The sequence below is a fragment of the Canis aureus genome, chromosome 10, assembly GCF_053574225.1.
Source record: "Canis aureus isolate CA01 chromosome 10, VMU_Caureus_v.1.0, whole genome shotgun sequence".
NCBI lineage: Eukaryota > Metazoa > Chordata > Mammalia > Carnivora > Canidae > Canis > Canis aureus.
The window spans coordinates 65394286-65419688 of record NC_135620.1 but is presented as its reverse complement, the minus strand read 5'-3'; the positions used below and the strand labels follow the sequence as shown (position 1 = coordinate 65419688).

The window sequence follows — 25403 nt, the reverse complement described above, 5'->3', positions numbered from 1 at the left end:
TCAATGATAAGTTATTCAGTCTTCCTAAATATACAGCCTGCGACTCTCCTGAGTTCTGTGAACTGGTCCTGGACGCATTCCTGGTCAGCCCCTGTCCTGCCACCCCTCTCCCCGTAGCCCCCCCCCCCTGCAGTAATCAGGCTGTATCAGTCTATGGAAGGTGCGTCCAGAAGCTGTGCTCTCTCTCTCACCTCTACAGGTGTGCATTTGCTGATCGTTTGCCAAGGATGCTCTCCGATCCTTCCCCACCTTTCTCTGCTTGGCTAGCTCATTCCCTTTTAAGAGGCTTGAGTTCAAAGTCATCTGCTCCAGGAAACTTCCTGGAATCCATGGAGAAGTGTTCCATCTTTCTCCTCTGTGTTTTATCCAGGGCCAGGATGAAGGTGTAAATGAGGTGGCTTGGGTGCAAACTTTCAGCAAGCTTCCATCCTCGGGGTGGTACAAGCACTGACTCTGCATGCCCCATTACCCTGACAGCGAGTGCCTCCTTCCATGTAGCCTCACTCTATCCTGGCCCTGGTTTCAACATCGCCTATATCCCGTCATCATGAGAACACTGTAGAATTTATTCATGAATCTGTCTTCCTGGTTGGAATGTGAACTCCTTTCGCTGAGGGACCATGTCTTATTCATTACTATAACCTCAGCTCCTAGCACTGTGCCCGGCACACGGAAGGCACTTCTAAATAATAATTGCAATACAATGATGAATAAATCAAATGTTGGAAGTGCACGTGGGGTTAGTGACTTAAACTATCAGGGACCACCAAGTGGCATCTGCTAGAGAGCTAGAAGAAGATTCAGAGATGGAAAGATCGGATTAAATATAAAATCTGTCATTTGAAATATTCTTAGTAACCAGATATTGGCACGCTGCCTGATAATACTATCTGCCTTCTTGGGAAACCTGAAGCAGGTTGCCTCGGCACAAGATAAAACATCAGCAAAGCTTTGAGTAGGGTACAATTTGATTGTCCACTAAATCCACATTTCCTCCAAAGTGGGGATCTCCCTTAATCCCCTCCATGCTTTGCTCTGTTTACATGATGTGTCCCTGGTATCAGTCCAGAAAGAATGGCATAGGTTGGATTTTAGGAAGCCTCCTTCATGAGGCCATCACTGTGCTAGGCCCCTCACAAAGATTATAGTATTTAATCACCACAACAATCAGTGAAACAAGAGTTCATGTCCCTGGTGTATGGAGGGGGAAAGCCAGAGGTGTTGTGTTAACTTGCCTGAAGCCACACAGCTAGCTAGCAGATGGGTGAAAAAGAATACCTCCAATGTTCAGGGCAATTAAAACTTGGTCATGCTTACTGTAGCCCTATTCCTTACCCCACACAAAAGTTGTCACCAACTAAACATATAAATCGATTAATGAAGTGCTTGCATTTATGCATGCAAATATGTGAGTACCTACCGTGTACTCTACTGTGGGTGTAAAGTCCATGCAGGAAAACTTTGTAGGGGTTGGGGGGAGGGGAGGAGAGGGAAGACAGATACTGGATGATTCATAGGTGGATTTAGAAGAGCAAACATATTCTCCTAGAAAATGTTCTTCAGGAGAGAATGCATAAAAGTCGAAATACCGTCTTTGCAATCATGCCCAAAGCGATAAGACCAAAGACCCCCCCGCCCCAGACACAGAACTGTCCCCTCAGACTTTGCTGAGGACAAACAGCTTCTGTGTGTCATGTCTGTAGCTATCCATAAGTTCAGTGTTTAGGTGTGGGTTGGGGCAGAGAATGAGACGATTGTGTAGGAATTTTTAGGAGAAGAAAAGCAATTTAGCAATTGTTTCCTTGGTGCACTTCTTCTTGGTAGGGAGAGGGGCATACTTCTGAGCTAAAATCTCAACTTCATTTTCATAAGGTGAACAGAGCCTGAGCCTTCCTCTGCAGACCCACTGAGGCATGACTGCAAGCCCCCCATCTGGCCTGTTTATGTGTTTCCTGGACATACTACTGTTGTGTGGGAGCCCTGTGAAAACTCCAGAAAGGTCATTAAGGCTGAAACGTTTCTCACTTCATTTTCAAATGACTCAGTCATCATTTCCAAAAGCCAGTGACAGGAGAGCTCAAGTGGTTTCAGTGAAGTTTTCCCGACTGAAACTCCACTTTCTGTGACAGAGTTACAAATACTTTTTAGCTCCATTTTGCATACATTCTAGAGAACTTCTTGGCAGGATCTGTCAAGTGTGTTTTCATATTCTTTGGATTTCATCTTTGTAGCATGGCCTCATGAAAAAAACATCACATTCCAAGTGTGACTGGGAAGCTTCATTCACCACAGAGCTTGCCAATAACATGTGGGGAGTTTATTGTCCCTTCAGCGAGCTCATCGTATCCAAACAAAATGTGTTCACTTCAATTTCAGCTGATTCATTTCCATAAGATGCAAGTTGATACTATTTACTAGATACCCAAAGACCAATTTAAGAACCTAAACTATGGTGGGATTAAATATACAATCGTTTTTAACTCAATATATATCATTAGAATCTTAGCAGGAAACTCATGGCACGCTCAAAAGGGTTTAGTTGAATATAATGTTGTGAAGAGAGTATTTACGACGCATGGGTACCATGAAGGGAATCCACTAGGAATGGTGAGGCACTCAGGAGCTGTCAACATCAGGAAGCTCTTACTGCCCCAGATGGAGGGGGCAAGAGGTAGGACTTGGGCTCTGGATCTCTGGGAGAGAGGTGGCCCAATACACCCCACAGCTGGAGGAATGCAGCATGGCTCAGAAAAGGATGGCTGGGTGGAAACAGGAGAACACATGTCCCAACGTCTTTCTCCTTGTACTCTCCAGTCCCCCCATTGGCCAAACCCAACCAGATGCCAAAGGGTAAGGAGACCGAGAATACCCATCACTGAGCTGAGTCTGCTGGGGATCAGTGACAGAGAACAGAGACTTATTTGGGAGTAGCCTGTATCAACCCATTTCAGATTAGAGACGGAGAGGCATAACTGAATGAACAGAGGTTTTGAGGCAAGAAAGCTCTAGACTCAAATTTCGCGTACCAGTGGTTATATCTTGGGGTCTTTTCTGGAGAAAATCTGTTGGACAGCTTCAGGAGAGTTCTAACTTACCCTCTCTGAGTTTTAGTGTCTATACCCGGCAAAATGGAAATAATAGCTACCTACTTACCTACCTAATTGAGTTATTGTGAATATTCAACAAGTTGCCCAAGGAAGAGAGCCTGGCACAATGTTTGACACATGGAGTGTGTTCAGTATTTGTTGGTTTCCTCCAATTAGCCTTGCATTCGTTATCCCTTATATGGTAAGATGCCTGCCCTGTGGAGGTCGGGGAACCAGTCTGACCACTTTCTCTTACTGGGAGTCCCCGGTTGACTCATAGCTGGAACGGTGGGTGGGACTGTGTTGTTCCTAAAACCTTGTTCACTGGGGTCCCCTTGTCAGCAAAGAACCAACTGTTTCCCTGGTGTCACTTTTTTGAAGAAAACCTGTTAGGACATGTCCAGGAAAACTCCAATTTTCTCTCTCTCCAGGGATACTGGGCTCAGCTTTGCCGTATGAGTCTTCGCCATTTCTTTAGCAAGTTTCAATCCACATCCAGAGGCTGATGCTCAAAGAGCTTGTCCTTCCTCCTGGTGTGCATTAGTGGTGACAAGGCATTGGCTGCTTTTGCAAGAACTTGGTTAACTCAATTCCTGATAGCAGGGCCATTTCCTTCCTACTTGACGTCACTAGGGAGGTTTTTGTTTGCTGTTTGTTGTTGTTTGCTAGTTTTGGAACAGGTGGTGATATTTGGTTCATTGCGAATTTTTGACTGGACCCTAGGGAAGCTTACTGATGACTGAAAAATGAAAAGCCACGGTAGTCATTCATTTACTATTCATTGGTTCAAATTGGGATCTATGTGCTGTGCATAATCCCCAGTTCTCATAACCACCATGGAAAGGAGTGTCTCCTTTTCAGTTGAGGAAACTGAGGCTCAGATAGAAGAAGTGATGTGTCCAGCTTCTAAGAAGTGGAGCTAGAGGCCACAGCTCTATCCGAATCAAAGCACAGAGCTCTGTTTATCTTTCAGAGGGTTACAGAGAGTCAACGGCAATTGTTTCATCCAGCTGTGGCCATTTAAAAATAAAAATCACAGGGCTGTGAGTTTCCTCATGACAAGGCATAAGTCTTATTCACCTCTGTCATCTCACTGCTGACCACTGCCCCCACCATCCACTGGGTGCCTGATTAATGTTTGTTGAATGAAAAAATGATTGACGGAATGGATCTTCGATACAAAGATATTTTTGTCTCTGTGTAGCATTTTTCTAATGCATATTTATATTTCATTTGACAGTGTTTGCAAATTGCATAATATTCCCCTCCAGTATAACTTGCAGTGTGGAAATGCTTCCATATGCTGGATGTTTCCCCTCATTTGACTGAGGGAGAAAAAAGGCTAAGAAAAACATCACATAGTGGCTAAGCATCCATATAAACACAAGTTATGGAATATACTGCTCACGAATCGTGTGTTTTGGGAGGGTGATTTTACAGAAAGATTGAAGTAGACGTTCAATTTGGATTGATAAGGGTTATAAAACATTCTCGTGCAGCTAAATATAGTTTTATATTAATTCACTATGTGGTCGGAGGTATAGAGTAGGGGAGGGCAGCCCGGGTCCTGGAGTGAAGGACTGTGTTTAAATCCAGACTCCACTAGTTAATTGCTGTGTGACTCGGGCAGCTTATGAAATCTGTGTCTTAGTTTAACCCCTTTGCAAAATGGGGGTAAGAAAACCGTCCCCCTCATGACATGGTTGAGAGAATGAAGGGAGTTAACACCGGGGGAGTTCTTAAATCCGTGCCTGATAAAATGGCAAAACTCAATAAATGTTATTTTCCCTAGCGCCATGGAGTGTGGTGCAGAAAAGTCCTATCTTTTTCATCTTCATCCTCATTATTCCTGCATTCTTTCAGGAGGTCACCGAGTTTTGCCTGACTTACTTTGCTATCCAGTTCACCCTTCCCATGGTCAATGGAGTGAAACCTTGAGGACTTCACATTAAACCGGGCCCCTCGCCTTCTTCAAACAATGCCATTATTCCTAATAACCTCAGAACTAAGTACAATCCCCTGGCATTACATTCAAGGTCCTTCCTAAACCCACTCCTTTCTCCTCTTCTGGCTTCATCTCTCGTCACTCCCACATGCATGCTATACTATAAATGCCAACAAATGCCCCAAAGTGGAAAAGTTATACGCTTGATGGGTAAGTGATACTTCAGTAGGAGGAGTGAGCAGACAATTTTGCTGATGGGCTCATGGAAGGCCTCAAAGAAAAGAGATTGAAGTTGTAGCTTGAAGAAGAAGTTGATATTGGCCAAGCAAAGTAGGGCAGAAAGGAATTAGGCGGATCCTCTAGATCTAGGGAAGGATTTGTACGCTAAAACAGGAAAACCAGGTGTATTCATGGAATGAAAATTTGTCTGATGCTGAGAGGAATGAACTGGGGGACATTTCAGTATGGGACTGAAGGGGAGGGGAGCATGAAAAACAGTCCTTAAATCTGGCATGAATGTCAGGATGGGATGGTGATATCGTTGATGGAATGAGGAATATATAGGAGAAATGTGTGGGGTTTGTGTGTGTGTTTTCAATTGGAAATGATAGATGTTTGTTTTGTATACATGTTACAAAAGCCACCTGGGAATATTTAACATTAAGCTCCTGAAATTGTCCCCAGTCCCACCTCCAGGCCTGTTTCCAGGCAAATTCCCCCTTTTTAGCAAATGGCAACTCTTCTGAGTCCTCTGTGATTCCTCTCTCTTAAATCCTCTTTTTTGATCCTTCAGCAAATTCAATTTACTTTTTCTTCAAAATATGTCCAGCATTCGATCACTTCTTACCATCTTCATTGCTACCACTCTTATCAAAGCCACTATCGACTTTTATGGGGATTATTGAAATGGTCCCCTAAAGTGCCTCCCTGCTTTCCACCTTGCTCTCCCTTAGACTATTCTGAACACCACAGCCAGAGTGGCCCTCTTAAGAGGAAGTCGGGTCATGACTCCACCCTTCATAGCTTCCATATTCTTCCCATCTTGTTCAGAGCAAAATCTCAAAGGATTTACAGTGGTGATTTGCAAGTCTCAAGCCTCACAGCCCCTGATCCTATTTCCGCTGAGACTCCCCCTTCTACTCCAGCCCTCTCTGGCACCTCTCTGCCACATTGGATTCCTCAGTTTTCCTCAGACACGCCTGACACGCTTCTGCCTGTTAGAATTTCCAGTGACTGTTCCCCTGCCTGGAATGGCTTTTCCTCAGATGCCCACCCAATCATCTCCCTCCCCTCCTCAAGTCTTCACTCTAATGTCATCTACTCAGTGATGCCTCCTCTGATTGCCTTACTAGAATTAATGGCTCCCTCTTACCTCTGATTTCCCAGTGCATCCCCCTCTTTTCTGCATTTTTTTCTTTAGCACATATCACTACCTGTCTTTATTTTACCATTGGGCTTTATCTATTATTTGTCTCCCCCCATTCTCTTGCATCTCAAATACATTGTACAATGATGGCACTGATTCCTGTATCGTTGCCCTTTCTGTTCCCTATACCTAGAACAGTGCCTGACCACAAGTTGTTCAATAGATATTTGCTGAATGAAAGAATGACTCCAAGTGGGGACCATAGCAGTATGTTGCTACAAAGATCTGATACTCAGGAGGCAGACCTGGGATAAAGATAGATTTGGGAATCCTTAGCAATGAGGTCACATATGTGTAGGAGTAGTTAAGACAGACCAATGAAAAGGTATTTAGTGAGATTTGAAAAAAAAAAAAAAACAAAAAACAAAAGACAAGCATAAAACTTGGGAACAACAACAAAAAAGATTATGCAGATAAAGTGGCAGACTTGAGAGCAAAGGCTCTGGGGTTACCCACCTGAGTTAAAAAATCTTTGCTCCACCATTTACCGGCTTTATGACCATGGAGAAGTGACTGGATGATTCTCGGCCTCCATATTCTCAAGGGTAATTAGAAAAAAGATTTCCACATTAGAGGACTGTTAAGAGAATTAACCAATAAAATGCACAGAAATCAGTCATCAGCCAGTAACAAAGAATATACGTGACATTTATTGTTGATGCTAACATCACTGTTATCATCAAAAATCAGGAAGGAATCCTAAAAAATAGAAAAAGTAGGGGAGTATCATGGAAGATAAGTGGGGAGAGGTCTTCAAGAAAGGGGAGCAGTAAGTCTGTAATTGTTGCTCTCTGGTCAGGGCTAATTTTCCTAAGGAGTATATAAGGCCCCCGGGGAGAGCTATTTGAGAAGATAGTTCCATTTGCATCAAAAAGTCATAATCCCATATTTTAAAATGAGCAAATGTTTTGTGGAAAATAACAATAATTGTCCTAGAAAAAAAATCAAATAAAAACAAAACAAAATAAAACAACATTAGGCCCTCAATTGTATCCAGCTGAGAAATGTAGGAACATGGTGACCTAAAAATTTACTTCTCTCTGGTCTTTGGGAGATTTACTTGCTCACCAGTCAGAACTAGTTTGCTGGTTTTATGAGGTTAAGCTATTGTGCAATACTATTCAGCTGGCTCCGTGGGTGTTTATTTACAGATGGCTGCCATCTTGATTTATTGTCTGTCAAATTATAATTATTAACGATGGAGTTAATTGTCATTTCAACCACCTGGTAATTACCCACTGTGCTTTCATGTGGTGACAAATCTGTCCTTTCGATCAAAATTGGTAGGTTCATAAGATATTTCACATCCACGTTCATCTCCATTCAAGGCTTGTTCAAAATAAATGATTAGGGAAAATTATTGATTCTTTTTAGTGTAATTTGTGGGCCTTCAGGTAAAAGAATTGCCAATTGTCGTGAATTTTTTTAAGTAGTAGGGCTGGTATAACAAGAATCCAGTGATGTGAGTTATAATAATTGAAATTAAAATAACAAGGCATGCTCTTTCAAAGACTGATCTAATAAAAAATTTAACAATGCTCTCAGTATATTCTATGGTGCATCGCCTAGCATGATGGTTTATAACCCTCTTTATTTGTTTGCCCCATTGTTTACTGAGCCACTTTATCCTTATGCCCTTCTGAACTTTTAGGATAGAATTCAGTACAGTCAGTGAGGTTACCTTAGTCATATAAGGCCTCAATCGCTTTGATTCAGAACTATGAATGGGATTGTCCGCTTGGTCACTCTTTAAGGAGACATCTAATAGAACCAATAGGATTAAAGAGGATAGGATGTATATATGTCACAGGAGCTACATCCCTCCTCCCATTTTGGGTGTCTGAAACCCTTGTATACTTTTCCTTTTTCAGCTTTTCCCAGTGGTTACATTTTCAGGGAGACACACATAATTTGCTAAATTAGTCGGCAGAGACTCAAGTGAAAGCTTTCCCACCAAAGCAGAGCCTTGGGAGGCTACTGTGGTCTCACTATCTCTTTCCTCCTAGGAAACCCATCAAGCAAATATTCTCTGTCCAGCTTCCTCTAGCTTTTTGACTAAGGACATAGAGGGAAGAAGGCTATGTTCCTGGCTTCTCAATATTTCCTTGAGGAGTTACCTCCTAACTGACAGTGGCCATATTATAGTCCTTGTTGCCCATGGGGTCTCACCTTGGCATTCGTTCTGCTGTGAGACTCAGCCTAGGATGATTTCTGCTAATACCGCTTCCAAGTCAGAGAGCTGTGCATCCAACGGATCCAGAGAAAACTTATGAGCAATATCTGCTTTCTTTCATTTAAAGGACTATGAATAGATTAAGAAAGGAAAGCTCAGAAACTAGAGGTAGTTGTCTAGGACCATCCTATGGTATGTTACCAGGCTTGGGCATTTTCTGATCCCTCCTAAGAAATGCTGACCTGTTGGATAGGATTTCCACTTCTTGGGCAATTTATCTATGGTCAAGTACCCTGACATGGTTTCCCCTGCTTTCCCTTCCTTACTGCTCTCCCTGCCTCACTTCTACTCTCTGAGACCACGGCAAAGAGCTCTTCTTCCCTGTAAGATCTTATCTCTAATGCCTTCAGCTTACCCTTCATATTGCTGCCCAAGGGAGTTCTCAAAATCCTTTTGGTGCCTCTTCTTAGAGTCTAAAATGTTCACCATGACATTCAATGGCCTTTATCATTGGTCCTTTACCTATACCTCCAATCTAATGTCCCCTCTGTTGGATGACAGCTCAAGGCCTCCATGTTGAAGGTTCCAACTGACTGTCATGTCCTTCCTCTTTCTAGGTCATTCATCCTAATTATTCTACAAAACTTACAAATCAGCAGTCAACTTTTCTTTTTTCTTTTTTTTTCTTTTTTCTTTTCCTAACTTTTCTTTTTTCTTTTTTTTTAACTTTTCTTTTTTCTTAAAGATTTTATTTATTAATGAAAGAAACAGAGAGAGAGAGAGGCAGAGACACAGGCAGAGGGAGAAGCAGGCTCCATGCAGGAAGCCTCATATGGGACTCGATCCCGGATCTCCAGGATCACACCCTGGGCCAAAGGCAGAGCTAAACCTCTGAGCCTCCTGGGCTGCCCAGCAGTTAACTTCTAAGTGGAATCTTCTATGATCACCCCTACTCCCCTGACAATTCTTTCTCCCTTTGTATTATTTTTGTAACTTACACTCCTCTCTACTATTCCTGTGTCACTCAGATTAATTTTTTTCTTTATCTGACCATTTCCCTTCTGAGATCCCTAAGGGCAGGATCTAGGATGGAAATATGTCTGTCATCATAGAGCAGGAGCTAAATAATAGTTGAATACATTTTTGTTCAGTGATTTGTACATCTCTAGTTCCCTAGGACCGAGCTGAGTATTTGCTGGATACTAGACACATAGTTGCTGATGGATCCTTATTAAACATAGCTAAAATCTTGGCTATTATCCTTGGTACCAATGTTAGAGTAGATAAGTGTCTTTATGGAAAAATAAGAGCTAGCTCCAGGGAGAAGAGGTTGACCCTTTATCCAAGACATACAAGATAGCTGCTGATTGGAATAAAAGACACTTAATCATATCCAAGTGGAAAGAAAAGAACTCTTAGGTTTTGGTTAAGAGAAAATATTTTTTACTAAAAAGTAAGGAAATGGGATATGCATTTCTTTTTATATGGTCTATGTATATTTTTCTTTTGTATGAGAGATTTCTGTGGAACTCAAAGGTTATCCTTTCTCTCCTCCTCTCTCTTCCTTTCCTTCCCCTCCCTTCCTTTACCCTTCCCTTCCCTTCCCTTGCCTAAAGATAGGCAATCTTGGGCAAACACATGGGGCTTCTTGCTTCTATAGAGAGAAAATGGAAAGTTTGTTCTTACATCAGTGCAATTCTTCTGATGACAGGTAAGCCCATCTCATCATTCTCAACTCAAGACTGTAACTGAGGCATAAGTCTCTGTGAAACTATTTACTTAGTTTCAACCTAAGAATCATTGGCTCCATCGGCCCAGCATGGAGACAGGTTCCATGAATATCTGGGGAATTTTCTTTCTTGGTGAGACTGAACAACAGCTGTATTTTCTAAAATCATAAAAGCTCCTTGGGACTCTTGAGTAGTTCCAATTCTGCTTTGTTCTATCCTGATATCACAGGGAGCTTTTTGAGGCAATGTAGACAACTAAGTTTTAGCGTGGTTTGAAAATTGGATTAATAGAACAGACGACTCCTCGAGGCCTTGTCATTCTCTAGGAACCATTAATTACCACCATGATGGTTTATGCCATCACTGTATCAGAAAAGTGCTGCTCAGTGTGTGTTACACAGTCTTACGGGGGGAGTTGTAGTCTTTACCTCCCATGGAAAGAATGTAGTGAGAAGAGTTTCAATGACAGGTGTAGAGACAGAGCTGTGCTGGTTGGCTTTAGATTCTGTGTTGGTCTCTCTGATATTGAACCATTGTTTTAAGCACAAAACCTCTGTCTTATCCAATTTGACACTATATTGACACAGAAGTTTAAAAAGGAAGAAATAAACAGAATAGCACATTTAAATTTCTCTGTAGGAAACATACTGTCTCTGTCACATTTCCTTTCCTCAAAGCAATAGGTCCTAAAAGCTTGAGAAAGCAGCATTAGTACATCTAGTAGAAACACTTTACTTTTCATTATGGCCAAGGGGTGGTAGAAAGAAGACTGATCTGAGAGTCAGTGGACCTGGGGCTCAGTCCTCATCTGGCACTGACTAGTCATACCACCTTTCTTTCCTACAACCTCAGTTTCCTTCTTGATATGATGAGGCAATTGCTAAGGTTTTTCCCAGGTCTAGATTCTCTGAGAAGTTGAAAGCTGCAGGAAAATGGGTGAATCACTTGGTGAACCTCTAAGTCCCGTGCACACACACCCAGCAGAGTGTCTGCCAAGAAGTCTCTTCTTATCACCACTATCAGAACTTACTTTCAGGGCTATCCAATCATTTGTACCCATTGAATTAGTAATTCTACTCCTGGGAGCTTATTGTAAAGACATAAATGCCTTAAAAAGAGAAAAAAAATGACATTAACAAAAAAAAAGTTGTTCATTGCATAATTCAAAATTTGGTGTAAGCTCATGTCCAACACTAAGAGAAAGGATCAGGACAGCTGATAGGCTGTTTCAAAGTCCTGAGAACTACCTGGAGAAATACTTTTGATGACACAAGAAAGCAAAATGTATTTTCCCTGTGGATTGCAAATATGTTTATGAACAAAAGAAAGGTAAGAGGAATGAATGACTATGGTCCATCCTTGATGGGCCAGATGCTGTACTAGGCATTTGGTTACAGTAATCATCTAGCTTACTCTTTTGAACAGCTATGAGGATGGGCACTATTATTACCAACTGACAGGAATCTAAGATTCAGAGAATCATAATCACTCAATTGCTGCTTTTAGTGGGTTAGTACTTAAAATTCAAACCCAGGTACACGTGATTTTCATTATTCATGGTAGCTATCAAGTGTCTGTGAACACAGAATTGGAGAATACGGAGCCAATGTTCTTAGGGGAAATGCAGGGTTAGGTTCCTGCAAGCCTCTGGTTGCAACATTTTCATCACCCATCAATACAGAACCTTGTTTTATGTGTGTTTCTGTTTAAGGACACCTTATTTAATACATATTGTTGATTCATCAACATTGAACTCATGGTCAATAGCATTATAACTCATGCCTGGATGACGCTTATCTAAACACGTATTATCTCTATAAGGCACGTCACAGCCTTTTAGCATTGGGGATCATCTGACAGCCCTTCAGCACTATGCCTGAGACCATTTTAAACAGTGAAATCACCAACAAGAGATGTGAAAAACATGCCACCAAGTAGACTGCAAACAAAAGAGAGCTGAAACAAGAAGGCAGAGCATCACTTTGCTCAACCTCCACTGGGAACAGGTGCACTGGGCAAATTTTCCACCACTCCGGGCAAGTCTGTGAATGACCATGAAACTGTCATAAATATTGATTTGGGGGTTACAAATAAATTTTAGGGAAAATTCAGAAACATGGAATATGCAAGTAAGGAGGATTGACTGTATATCCGCTCACTGGGCAAGTATTTACAGTGTATCTGTCATGGGCCAGACACTGTTCCAGGCACTGGGGATTCAGAAGTGAGCAAAACAAAACGCCTGTGCTCATGGATCTAAGGTTTGGGAAAGAGTTAAAGGCAGGTAAATACATCACTCAGACAGCGACACGCTGACAGGCTAAACTGGAAGGGAGAGGAGTAAGGAGCGTTGCTATGCACACAGAGTTGTCAAAGGGAAGCCTGATGTACCATCGGAACAGACACTCAGGGGAATCAAGTCTCAGGGACACGTGTGGGAAGACAAGTGATCCGGGAAGTGGGGGCAAGAAGTGTCCAGATGCTGCAGGAGGCGGAGCTGCGATGGGAGAGGAGATCAGAAATGTGCTAGCAAACGATGTTCAAGTCTCTAACTTCCAAACTTGGGCCCTTGAAAGGGAGGCAGCTTGAGGATGCAGAGCAGCAATGCTGGGCCGCTTCCTAAGTTGTCATCATGTTGGCAGAAGAACCCCCCCCACCCCCTTCCGCATCTTCTCTTGCGAAAGGCTCAGGTGAGAGCCAAAGGGAAGATCTCCGCAGAGGGATGGAGGCTTTGCCAAGCTGCCCGGATCTGTGCCATGTCTGAGGCTTGGTGGCCGGGTTTAAGGAAGTGACTGAGAAGCAGCTTTGACTGGGGTGAGCGTCCCTGGGAGAGAACGTGGCCTAGGGCTGCAATATCGGGGCCGACTCGTAGTGCATCTGAGGAGAGCCACAACAAACAAACCATCCCCAGGACAACAGCAGGAGTGGGGGCGAGAAACAAGTCCACACAGTGAGAATTATGGGGTGGAAAATCGTTCCTCCCCCACGACTGAGCGCTGCTCCGGGCGCCCGTGAGGCTGCTGGTGCCGTGGCCCACGCTGGAGCCAGCTGCAAAAGTCATCTGCAGTCAGAGGTCCCCAGCCTCAAGCCCCGTGCTGACAGCGAGGGAAACTGAGGCTCAGGGAAGGACAGGCAGGGGCTTCCCATCAGATACTGAAGGAGTGGCCGAGCCAGGACTGGAATTTAGCCTTGTCACCAAACTGTCATTCTAGACCGTTATTACTAGAATTTAGGAGGAGAGGAAATGTGATGGAATCCCCGAGGTTGCAGAAACGCAGTTGACTGTACCAGCTGCTGGATTGGCGCCGGTGCCCAGAGCAGCAGCCGCCTCCACCGTCCAGGTCGGGGGACCTGTTTTCCCACCCCCAACCTGGCCCTTCAGCATCTTGTGGCCACTATGTGGGTGGAAGACAGTCAAGGGGAATTAGAATCCGGTTCCAACTGTAGCTTCTGTGTGGAGGCCTGTGGTTTGCAGGGCGCCCCGGCCACAGTCTCCACCAGTGCCCCGCGAATCATTGGATCCCAGCCGGGGTGACTGGCCAGCAGGAGTAGCGAGCTGCTGAATCGCTGTCTGGAGGATGGCGAAGCGAAGCCCTGATCTGTTGTGTTTGCCAATAACCGTGGTGTAAATACTGTCACCGCGGCAGGTGTTGAGCTACGGATGACTTGGATGACTTGGATGACTTCAACACCAGCGGCCGAGTTGCTGCAAGTCTCACGGTCAGCTCGGCGGAGGCCACGCAGGCTGGGTCATCACACCTCTACTGCTCCGCAAAGAGAGGGGCCCCGAGGTGGTGCCGAGGTCCATCCTGCTTAGTTCCCTGAGGTCAGACCTCACCCCACCGGGTGTCTCGTTTCAAAGCCCGGATTATAAGAGGAACATGGACAAATGGAAAAATTGTTCAGGGAGTGGGGGAGGAAAGAACCCGATTAAAACAAAAGCAAGAACAAAAGCCCATTGGGAGGGAGAACTGCGAATGGGATGAGAATCCAGCAGAAAAACCCAGGGTGTCCTAGTCCTTGTTTCTGGGTCCCTGTGGGCCTGTGAGTTACGTTTCCTGATTTCAGCTCAACAATGTACCTTCTGGATAAAGCTGTCTAAAGAAGGGGCCTGGCTGGGTGGCTCAGCGGTTTTAGCACCTGCCTTCAGCCCAGGGTGTGATCCTGGAGACCTGGGATCGAGTCCCATGTCGGGCTCCCTGCATGGAGCCTGCTTCTCCCTCTGCCTTGTCTCTGCCTCTCTTTCTGTATCTCTCATGAATAAATAAATAAAATTAAAAAAAAAAAAAAAAAAAAAGAAGAAGAAGGGGCCAGGCTGCCCGGCCCTATAGAGAGCTTTTGGTCAGGACAGGTAGGAAAGATGATGTGGGGGCAACCACTAGGTGGGGCTGTGGGCCTCCGGGGCCCCTTCTAGCCTGCGGGGCAGGGCGGGGGTGAACCCACAGTGGAATCTTCTCCTCCTCTCACTTCACGGGCTTCATCTCACTTTCTCTTCCTTTTCCCCTTTCTCCTCTCTCCCCCCCCCGGGGTCACTTTCTCAGGTGCCGTTCACTGATGCACCTGGTTCAGCTCCCTCCTTGGGCAGTGACCTCCGCCTCCTTCTGAAAAGACACCAGCAAGCCCCTTAGCTCTCTCAGGACTTGCCGGCCTCCCAGGGGGCAAGCACAAGCCCTCCTCCTTTCCCATCTTTCTCGGCTTTCTCTCCTCTCTTCCAGGATTTTCAACTCCACATTTGTGACCAAAGAAGGGCAAATAAACAAATTGAAACTGAAACTGAGCGTTGGCCATAAAGTGAGGACATCTGGGAGGCTTGCAAGAAAATTAACGTGCTTGTCGGGTCTCAGGTTACGTATTTTGGGTTGCCTGGTAACTAGCCCCACAGTTTCCTTTCATGCTTTCTTCTCCCCCCATCCCTTGTTTATAGTGTAATTACCACTGTGACATCATAATCCCCCATTGAACAGCTGTCAGGGGGGCCCAACTGCTGAGTAAACAGGGCTTTACAATCTCTCCTCCCACCGGCTGGTTTACTAAATAGATCAATATTTGGTTTGTAGGCACAGGGATTAGGAGGTGGAAGTGTCTTTTGAAAAAGTCCTCTCTCTTCCCAGGGGCTCCAGTGCACCTGAGAATGCTGGAAAGAAAAGCCAGGTTCATGGACAAAAAAAAAAAAAAATCACACAAACTGCTTTCACCTGCCAGTGATCGCCCAAGGAGCAGCTGGTCTTTAAGAAGTGAGACCTCTTTGAGAATTAGGAATGTCTTAGGTTCTTTATTTTAATGCTTAGAGAATTCCACGTTCTTCTCTCCCTGCCTCTGCCTTAGCTCCCCTTTCTCTGTCCCCAATCCTGTTTGATTTAATCTTTCTAAATGGATATTATAGCCCCAGGGACTAAAAGAATGAAATACGGATAAACAGGAACTAAGCTCCCAAAGATCTCCCTCCCCCCCCCCCACCCCCCTGCACCCCCCAGCCTCCCCACCTCACTCCGGGATTAGACGCTGCACAAAGTCAGCAACCTCTGAGAATTCTTTGCCAAAGCAGAGGTTCCTCTGTGATTGGGAAAGGACGATTTAGAGCTTGCCTGTCTCCTGGGTCCAGAGAGCGTGACTCAAACACACAGAGGAGCAGAGATCTTGGAGCTGAGCTCTGGGAGCTGTGAGTTCAATCCTGGTGCTTCCTGCGGTTTGTTATGTGACCTTGGACAAGTCCCTGGTGGCTGCAGCTTGGGCATTGGGTGACAAGGACCTCCAAGGCCTCTCCCAGGGGGACAAATTGGAGCAACAGACCGAGGTAGGCTCAAAAGCTGGTCCTGACTGCAAAACCACAGGTAACTCCTTGGAGTGGAGTTTAACTGTAAAAAAAAAAAAAAAGGGACATGCGGTACCTGTGGGCATGACACTTGGTGTCTTTTCTAAAGCTACTATTGTGAAATTCCTATGAAAAGTAAAACTATGGTAAAGAAAAGCTTGGAGGTAAAAATTAAAAGGAAAAAGAAGAAGAATAGCAATAGCCGACCAACACTTGTATGTCAGTGCCCTTCACGTTGATGATCTCAGGTCGTCTCACAAGGACCCCGGAGAAGGAAAAGGCACCAAAAAGGTCCGGTGATCTCCTAGAGGGGACCAGTCATTGTCCCTGCTTTTTTGTAAAGAGCATCTCCCTCCATCCTCATAGAAACGGCAGGTTCCTCTTTTCTTGCTTTCCCAGATAACTGGGGTTCAGAGAAGCGAAAAGACCTACCCAAGGTCACCCAGCTGGTGCGTGTCGCCCACGTCCGGCTGCCTCTGAAACCCCTAGTGCTTCTCCTGCCCTATGCCACAGAAGTGGCCAGATCACCGAGGAGAGGGAGGCAGCCAAACAACGAATGAGGTGCTAAAAGTTAATGACCTGGGTGAAGGAACAGAGTATTTACACGACATCCAGAGCTGCTTTCACAGTTGTCAAGCAACACCATACACGGTGCCTTGCTGATTCAGTCACTCCGCGGGGTAATTACAGTCTGCCTCTAAGCAAGTTAAACACCTCGAGTGGCCACTCTCTCCTGGACTTTGTGTCCCTTCCTTTTGACAGGTGATTGTGGGAGGCCCGTACATCTAGAAGTGTCCCCTGAAGGCTGCATGCGCCTAGACCTGAGCGGAAAGTAGGCCATGGCCATGGGGAGGGAGAGGTCAACCTCACATAGGCCACAGAAGCCCAGTTCTTGATTTTTCCATGCGGGGAGGAGCACGGGCATCCTGTACCTCCTCTGCTCTCTCTGGCTGGTGGCTTTCTCTTAAAAGACTGCGGAGTTTCAGTTCAGTTTCGTACAGATCTGTGTGTAGATCTCTACGGCGATAACATTCCTCCCTGCTAAGTCTGTCCAAGATAACTAACCTGTTTCCAAGATCTAATTTTGTACGTGGGAATCTTGTCTTGTCCTGATTTCCAGACCCATAGGCAGGCTTGGCAGGCTGTGGCCGGACGAGGTCCCAGGTTTGCGCTGGTGCCCTGAGCAAGGCTCCCTCCTCTCCGCTGTTGGGCAAAAGTACCTGTCTTGCAACAGGAGGCACTGATTTTGCTGGCAAAGCTCAGTGGCCCTGAAGGGATAGTGGCTTAAGACTTAAGGCTCCTTGAATATGTCAAACCCCTGTTTACTGGCCAATAAATAAAATGCTATTTTCAAGAGCTTCTTCATTTATCAACCTCTGTGAATTATATAATATACAATATTACATATAATATATGAAAAAGCTGTAGCCCTCTGCCCCCCCACCAAGCCAGTAGCTCACCAACCGCAGCCTGCATCAGATCCCCCTGCTGGTCTGTTAAAGCTCAGATGATTGGGCTGCACCCCCAGACTTTCTGATTCAGTAGTCCTAGAGGAGGACCTGCAGATTTGCATTTCTAGCCAGTTCCCAGGTGACGCTGATGCTGCTGGCTGGGGGGGCCACACTGGGGGAACCTCTGGTCTAAACCATCCGCTCTAGGGAGTCCAGGGAGCTGCAGCTGTTTTTTTTTTTTTTTTTTTTAACCATTTTCCACATTCTTTCAGTTGGCCATTGTTCTGATCTTCGCTTCCATCAAAGAATTTGGGGATCGGCTTTCTCTTCTTAAGCAAGAATGCAAGTCAAGTTGCCCTCGCTGGCATCGTTTTCCATTATCATCTTGAGGCCTACATCACTTTGGCTCTTAGATACGGGGGAGTCCCCGGTCTGCTTTCCCTCCCACGGCCCTCCTCTGTGGATGTGCTGTTAGTTCTTTGGCCTAGAAGACCTCCCTTGCCCTGGTGAATTCTGAATTGCCCGAGCAGAGAAAGTTCTCCTTATCTTTATTTAATCTTACAGCTGCTAGTAAAAACTTGCACCCTAGCCCTTGGCACACTCGACTGTAAGGATCTATTTGCAGGCTTCCCCTGCCCACTAGACAAGGAGGTACTGTAGGCAGAGAGTAGGGATGACTCCACTCAAGGCTCCCTGGAATACCAGGTATCTTTTCTAGGATCTGCTGTGTGCTCAGCCACCCTGGTCCGCAACCACACGCATTGCCCCTTCTCCCACTGAAGACTGCAGCCCAGTGAGTGAGACAAAAGGATCACTCAGAGCAATGTCAAAACATGCTCCTGGTAAATACCACAAAGGAGAATGCTTGACTCAGGGAAAGGAACACGATTTTGGAGTTTGTAATTAGGGAGGGTTGCCCAAGTGCTAGAGATCAAGGATGGTTTTGCTGGAAAAGGCCAGGTGCCTGGAGAACGGGAGGACGAGATGTTCACTGAGCAAGGAGGAAAAGTCAAGAGATGCATCTGAGGCAGAGGGAGCTCTGGCAGGCAGCCAGACCCCGGGCCTCCCGGAGACACGTCGGCCCCAATCCTCACCTCAGCCTTTCTCTCTTGAGGCAGTAAGCGGACTCCAGAGAAATCTAAGTTGTATGTGTGTATATACACACACGCAAGCACGTATGTACAGACACTAGCACACATTTGCATAAACACACATCACACACACAGGGACACACACACACACTATTCTTCTGCCCAGATCAGAGTGAGACTCTCTGCCCTGGGCTGTGCCTAGATGTTAATACCCAAGGGCCCCTTTCTCTAGGAGGCTCAGAACAAGTTTTTATTTTTATCCATTTATTTTTTATTTACTTACTTAAAGATTTTATTTATTTATTCATGAAAGACACAGAGAGGCAGAGACACAGGCAGAGGGAGAAGCAGGCTCCTTGCAGGGAGCCCGATGTGGGACTCCATCCTTAAACTGGGGTCACGCCCTGAGCCAAAGGCAGACGTTCAACCACTGAGCCACGCAGGCGTCCCCCAGAACAGGTTTTTAAGTGAACTATCTTGCTGGCTGTCTGGAGTCTTCTGACAAATGGTGGCACCCTATCCCAGCAGTGTGGGAGAGGTGTGGGGAGCCCAGACAGCCAACAGATGGGAGCTGAGAGTCACAGTGCCCAGAACCGTGGGGTACACTCACCCACACCCTGTCTCAGCCAACCTTTTTCTTTTGTTATTTAGGAAAGACAGAGGAAGGGTTGGGGTGCCCTGCCACTCCACTCCAAGCCTCTCTGTTTACAGCTGTGAAGGCTCATGTTACATCACTTTTTCCTTTATTGAAAAACGTATTTTTAAGTGATGTGTGGGGGGGAACACTTTTGCTTTACGTAATACATAGTTGATACCAATTAGCTTGGTCTTTAAACATTGCTACCAATAGGAGCCTGTGGCTCTCCAAAGGCGAAACTGTTCATGCTTGTCCAGCTAAAACACAGTCTCCTAAGCTTCCTACTGTGTGACTGCCTCTCTCCCTTTTGGCAATGTATTCCATGAACACAAAGTGATTCAAGGAGTAAAAGTAGTTAAGGGCTTTGCAGATCGTGGTCTTTCAGAAATAACAAAAACATTGATTAAAGTACTAAAAGTTCCAGGAAAATAACGAGGGCTGAAACAAGCCTGCTACCTAGAGCAGACTTCATTAAATGATTACAACAGTTACCGTTTCTTAAACACTTCTTAGGTGTTAGATAAATGTATCATGTGTTTTCCTTGTGTTATCTTGGGCCAGTCCCACAAAAACACCATTTTTTTTTTTTTTTTAGATTTTATCTATTCATGAGAGACAGAGAGGGAGAGAGAGAGAGGCAGAGACACAGGCAGAGGGAGAAGCAGGCTCCATGTGGGGAGCCTGACATGGGACTCGATCCCCGGTCTCCAGGATTAGGCCCTGGGCCGAAGGCGGCGCTAAACAGCTGAGCCACCCGGGCTGCCCCAAGACACCAATTTTATAAAAGAAATTGAAGTTCAGAGAAGTTAAGGAACTAATCCCAGGTCATATAGCTAAAATATGGGATTCAGGGGATCCCTGGGTGGCTCAGCGGTTTCGAGTCCCGGGAATCGAGGGTATCGAGTCCCGCGTTGGGCTCCCAGCGTGGAGCCTGCTTCTCCCTCTGCCTGTGTCTCTGCCTCTCTCTCTCTCTCCATGTCTATCATAAATAAATAAAAATAAATCTTTTCTAAATAATAAAAAAAAATAAAATATGGGATTCAGATCCACCTGATTCTGATGCACATGGTATTTTCCAACATTACCATCACTTGGGTCCTCTGCACCTCTATTTTCTCATCTGTAAAATGGGTAATGTAATATTCATCCCTTTATATGCCTTGCAGGGATGGGGGAATAATAACTGCTATTAGCAATAAAAATACCTTCAGTTTGCATAGTTCTTCAGTTTCCGACGCGCTTTTGTATCCATCATCCCATTTGAACAATACAACAAACTGTGACATAGGTATCATGCCCAACTTCCAGATGAGGAAGCTGAGGCTCAGAGAAATAAGGTGATTTGCCCAAAGTCACAGCTCTGAGAATGCTAGCACCAGAAAATTGATACCAAGCTTAGTGCTTGGTCTACCTAACATCAACTGCCTCTTTGATTAGCAAGATAATTGAGGGAGACCCAAGGTTCCCCACGAAAAGGAAGGACTCAGGGTATAATATCATGTAGGGGCTATTATCTTGGTTGCCATAATTGTTATTAGTTTCCAAAAGACAATTGTCATGTGTTTGGTCCTCATTACCCTCAGCAGATCGCCTCCGATCTCCTGTTAGTTAAACTTTTATCTCCTGGTCCTTGGGACCACAGTCCTCATTTCCAGAATTGCTCATGTGCTTCCATGGCTCTCAGAAATTAGAGTCTGATGTATACAATGGAATATTATTCAGCCATTAGAAATGACAAATACCCACCATTTGCTTCGACGTGGATGGAACTGGAGGGTATTATGCTGAGTAAGTAAGTCAGTCAGAGAAGGACAAACTTTATATGGTCTCGTTCATTTGGGGAATATAAAAAGTAGTGAAAGGGAATAAAGGGGAAAGGAAAAAAAATGAGTGGGAAATATCAGAAAGGGAGACAGAACATGAAAGACTCCTAACTCTGGGAAACGAACCAGGGGTGGTAGAAAGGGAGGTGGGCAGGGGGTGGGGGTGACTGGGTGATGGGCACTGAGGGGGGCACTTGATGGGATGAGCACTGGGTGTTATTCTATATGTTGGCAAATTGAACACCAATAAAAATAAATTTATTAAAAAAAAAAGAAATTAGAGTCTGAACATGGTCAGGTGCTTAGTGGCTATTCAGGGGCTCTTTTCTCCTCTGAGTGAATTGGAGGAAGTTGAAGTATTCAGCAACTTAATTAACATCTTTGAAGGGCAGTTTATTCAGAAATTTATTTAGCATCTTTGATACTTGAAGGGCAGCTATACTTTTATGTAAATTGGTATGAGAGCAAGCCCTTGGGAAAACTGGATTACAATTAGGGGTGTTCTTTACCCTTGGGGTTGGCCAAATGGATCGGTGAAGGCCATTGGGGGAACTACAATGCAGCCGCTCAGAAGAGGGCTGTTTACTGTTTACTGTTTACTGAATAAGAAAAAAGTGCTCAGGAGCTCCTGGGTGGCTCAGTTGGTTAAGCTTCTGAGTCTTGGTTTCACTCAGGTCATGATCTCAGGGTCATGTGATCAACCCTCTGCATCAGGCTCTGTGCTCAGCAGGGAGTCTGCTGAAGAGTCTCTCTCTCCTTCTCCCTCTGTCCCTCCCCCTGCTCTCTCTCTCTCTCTCTCCCTCTAAATCAATCAATTTTTTTTTTTTTAACAGAAAGAAGTACTCGGAGTCCCCATAAGTCCCCATAAGTTGTGCATCAGACAGTGTGGAGAAAATTTTCCTATTATTGGAAAATCTAATTCTCATATAGTTGATCTTAGCATTAGCAGTTATTTCTGAGGATCTCCTGACTTAAAAAGTATGGAATTTAGAGAAGATCCAGGGATAAGATGACAAAAATAATCACTGGTTCTGAAAAAGAAAATGTGGGGAAGAACTAAAGAGAGCCGGTATGGTGTAAATAAGGATTGGCTTAGAAGGAGGCCATATGCTCGGCCATACTCTGAAGGAATAATTCATGAGGGGCCAGGGATCTACTAAGGCAAGATAAAGGCAGCAGAACAACCAGTAGCCACCCCCACCCGCATCTTCCTCTGGACTGTGACATAGGAACTTCTTCCTACTTAAAAGTATGGCTCGGTTTCCTGCCTCCTATCTCTGATTGGTGAGACCTCAGAAGTCTACTTTGGTCCGGAGAGCATTTTTGGATGGGATAAAATGATGCTACTCAGGAGTGGCCTTTGTCTCTTGACTTTTCTATATTCATTGAAACAAGTAATGATGCTCCTTGTAGCTGGAAGCTGTCAGGCCTGACTTGCTTCAGGTGCGGGTCTCAAGATCTAGAACTTAGGAAAAAAGAATAGAAGCTCACAGGAACCTCTCATGTCACATTCTCCAATACCACTTTCCCAGCAATAACACTAATATCTAGACTCTTGTTTGACCCCAGTGTTTCTTTCTTAATAGGTTCAGAACTCTTAGGGAGAGGTGTGATCATTGGTTCCCTAAGCAACCCCCCTTTAAAGTTGTAAAGCAACTTTATAAGCAGAATAGTTGTTTCATTTTCGAGAAATCTTTCCTCTCATGATTATGAGATACAGGTACACAGAGATCATGCAGCAGCAGCAGGATCTTCTTTTGAGAGAAAAAATTTAAAGAGCCAAAACAAATGAATGTTGAAAGACTTTTTAAATGCTGGACTGAAGCTAGATCCTTCCAAGGCCCCTTAAGATTCTGTTATTTGACAAATAATTAAACTCAAAGAAAGGGCCCTCGGAGAAATTTGTATATGTGTCTTCCTCATGTGATCATAGAAAGATCTTGAACGTCCATGCACTTCCAGGTTGAAGGGACCCTCTGTGCTAAAGCAATAGGGAGGAACTCTCGCTGGCCCAAGAATTGCATCTCTTGTCACCAATGTGCAAGTGACAAAAATCACCTATAGAGAAAGCCATCATAGAGACAGATGGGTAATCAGCTTCTCCGTTCCCATTCTCTCACTCCTCCCCAGAGCTATAATCCAACCAGATTGGTTATCCCACTCTGAGAATGTGTAGCCATTTCGTGTCACACGGGGGAGAAAGGAACTGGCATGCCAGATACTTACCTACATTATATTACTTAATCCTTAAGTAGGAGTATCTATTCCTGGCTTACAGAAGGGAACACCAAAGCTGAGGATATGTAAATTGCTCAAGACTAAAGAATTTGTAAGTGGTGAAGATGGGTTCAAATCTAAATCTGACTGATTCTAAATTCTATTTTCAAACACTCTGCCTCTGAAAGTCCGAAAAGAGTCAGATACTTGTCTTCTCTCTGCCTCTGCTTATTCTTTTCTCTTTACATGCAAGGTCATTCCTTCATTTATTCATTCATTCAGTGAACATTTGTAGAGAACTCTTAGGTATGCCTGGGAATTGGCTCAGCTCTGGGAAAAGAGATGGACAAGAACATGCTGCTATCTTCTGGAAGCATAAGATCTAGGGCGAGACAGGTATGGACAAGAAGAAATAAGTGTGTTAAATTTTGTGGGTGAAAAACCAGACAACACTGTTTGAAATCATAGGCCGCGAGGCAATAAACTCCATTAGCCGGTGGGAAGACGGGTGGAAGGAGATGGAGGGGGGTGATAAAAAGCAAATAGAGAGGGCCCTCGTGAAACTGTATACCTGAAAATGTTCACCATGGTATCTGACAAATATAAGACAGTAAAAAAATCCACTTGTTAGCCTTTAAAAACCAATCCAGCAGGTATTTATTGAGAGGACTCCGTATGCCAGGTACTATTTCAGGCATTGAAGATCAAACAAGAACTGAAACCCTTGGCCTCATGAAGCTTATGTCTTTGGTGGAACAGTCAGATGCAAAATAATGGAAAGCTCTGTAACCCAACTCCAGATAGTGATTAATGTGATAATAAAGAGTAAGGCCAGACACGGAGATGGAGGGAGAACAGCTGCTATGGTAAGTCGTCTGGCCGGGGAAGGTTGTACTGAGGCCTTTGGGATGGGAGGATGGAGCCCTGGGCATCTCGTGAAGAACGGCACAGGCCGAGGAAGGAGCAGGGCTCGGAGGTCAGGTCCTGCTGCTTGATGTTGTGGGAATAGCGAGAAGGCTAGTGTGGCATGTGGAGCAAGAGAAGTCAACACTGATTGTCGATGAGGTTGGGCAGGCACCCAGGGGCTGCCTAGGATCAAGTAGGGCTTTGGAGGCTGTGCGAACGCTTGGGAAGCCACTGGATTAATTCATTTACTTACCACTTCTTACGTGAGCCTATTACTGGGTGTCCTATTCAGAATAACAGGACACCATAGACTGGGAAGCTTATAACCGGCAGAAATTTATTTCTCAGAGCTCTGGAGGCTAGAAGGCTGAGATCTGGGTGCCAACATGGTCAGGTTCTGGTGGGAGCTCTCTTGCTGATTGCAGATAGGCTCATTTTTTAAATTATATTCTCCCCACAACAGAGAGGGGATGAGACCACTCTGGGGTCTCTTCTCATAAGAGCATGAGTCCCATTCATGAAAATTCTGTCCTCATGATCTAATTACTCCCAAAGGCCTCACCTCCTAATTTGGTCATGATAGGGGTTAGGATTTCAACATATGCCTTTTGGAGGGACACGGCAATTCCCGCCCATAACTCTGGGTTCAAGGCTGTTCAGCAGACCCCTAACATATAATTGGTTTTACATAAAAGTCATTCCAAGCATATATTTTATTGGGCTGGCTCACCCGGTTCTCAATTTCCTCCACACTGATATTCCTAAGCTCTGGTTGATAGTGACTGTCGAGCCCCATAGGCAGGGTGTCTATCATCTGCACCGGAGGAAAAGTATCTTTCGAAAGAAAAATCTAGAGTGAGGGGATCATGCAGCAAAAATTTCCGACAAACCAGTGGGAAAGCTACCAGATGGATCAAGACCCGAAAGCACTTCCATCTGGTCATTTTAGTTTGGTTCCTTTTCTGGATCCACTCAGTAACACCCGTGACATTTTCGCAGCAATCCTGGCCTGGAGGTTGGGTGCAGGAGCCCAGGAGTGAAGGGAGAGCCAAGGACCAGAGGCATCGGAGTCTCCTATCCAAGTTCTCCGAGGCCTGAGTTCTAGG

General features: G+C 44.9%; 1 long non-coding RNA gene across 2 annotated transcripts in view; it reads left to right on the top strand.

Annotated features, from left to right (window-relative positions):
* The window catches only part of LOC144322616 (uncharacterized), a 71262-nt gene extending 45859 nt beyond the window's left edge, over window positions 1-25403 (top strand). Inside the window, exons 3-5 of one of the 2 annotated variants that reach the window (XR_013388275.1) lie at window positions 10251-10341; window positions 14902-16154; window positions 25297-25403. This is a non-coding gene — a long non-coding RNA (uncharacterized LOC144322616). Of the gene's footprint in view, window positions 1-10250; window positions 10342-14901; window positions 16155-16934; window positions 19051-25296 lie in introns of those variants that run through there. The other variant, XR_013388274.1, reaches the window with a different exon arrangement.